The sequence below is a fragment of the Aplysia californica genome, unplaced genomic scaffold, assembly GCF_000002075.1.
Source record: "Aplysia californica isolate F4 #8 unplaced genomic scaffold, AplCal3.0 scaffold00461, whole genome shotgun sequence".
Lineage (NCBI taxonomy): Eukaryota > Metazoa > Mollusca > Gastropoda > Aplysiida > Aplysiidae > Aplysia > Aplysia californica.
In genome coordinates this window covers 561,885-563,106 of record NW_004797731.1, presented here as the reverse complement: position 1 = coordinate 563,106, position 1,222 = coordinate 561,885, and the positions used below count along the sequence as shown (strand labels likewise).

Sequence of the window (1,222 nt, the reverse complement as noted above, 5' to 3'; positions counted from 1 at the left end):
AGAGAGAGAGAGAGACCCACCACAAATTCAGTTACACAAAAAAAGGAGTAGAGATAAGGACAAGAGATGTTTGATATGAAAGGGCGAGCAAACCACACCACAGCGCCCGCCAACCACCCACCCAGGCAGAACAGAGAAACAAGACAGACAAACTTTTAACAACATTGGTAAATTAACAATGGAATGGAAAGACCTACCAGTGGAGCCCTCCAAACATCCGCTAGTCGGCGTTGTTTCAATGTTTCCTGAAAATAGAAAATAAGAACTCATTTTAGGACACTTGATCACTCATCCCTCTAAAATGTTGACAAGTGAATAAGAACGAGGGAGGGGTGGAAACAAATGACGGAAAGTAGAGAAGAAGATGAATCTACAAGTGGCGCCCTTTATACTCACCAAAAAGCTGAGTTTCTTACTTGATCTAGCTTATGTGTTGTTTGTTTTTGGTTAATTTATTTCTTAGTTCATTCCTTCTTTTGCGTGTTTGTGTATGAGTATGCATTTATTATTTTTTCGGGGGGGGGGGGGGGGTGAAACATTAAGCTCAAACCAAAATAGGCGTTATTTTATTCTCAGTGCGGAGTTAATTCTCACATAAAGACGTAGAGGACATAAAATAATATGTCTGATCAGCAGCAGAGACCAAAGGGCAATGTTAAGACACGTTTTGAAACGTCATCCGCTAATCAGAAATAAGAATTTGCATAATAATTATATTGCATGTGCGTGTCTTGTTGCCTGCCTTTTTAGGTCTCAGATAAATTGACCATACAGAATTTAAGAATCTGCATGAATAACAAAGTAATGCACCCCCTAACAGTACATTTTCAAGCGTTATTGAACAACCACAACGCACGATCTCGGGGATGTTTGTTTGTTTGAGTAAAGAGAAGCCAATATCGATTCAATAATGGTCATTAAGTGCTGAGAAAAAGTAGGACAGGCAGACCGAATGAACGGAGGGAAATTAAAGAAATAGAACCAAGCCGTGCCCTGCAGCCACACACAATCTCGGTGAACCTGGCAGTGACATACATACACGTTACACGTATTTAATTGTTTCTGGCGTTTCTGAAAAAGTTCACTGACCTGCAGGACAAACGTTATTTCAAAGATGGCAGGCGTAGAGAAGTGGGGAAAAGGTGGGAGATAAAGAGACAGTCAGACAGACAGACAGACAGAGAGACAGGCAGAGAGATGGAGAGAGAGAGAGAGAGAGAGA

At 41.1% G+C, this 1,222-nt stretch overlaps 1 protein-coding gene across 2 annotated transcripts in view; it reads right to left on the bottom strand.

The window, feature by feature from the left end:
* Positions 1-1,222, bottom strand: part of LOC101858052 (protein FAM43A) — a 54,773-nt gene that overhangs the window by 28,840 nt on the left and 24,711 nt on the right. For both annotated transcript variants that reach the window (XM_005105277.3, XM_005105276.3), the window contains exon 2: positions 198-245. The gene's annotated coding sequence lies outside the window, so the exon portion shown is untranslated. The remainder of the gene's footprint in view (positions 1-197; positions 246-1,222) is intronic.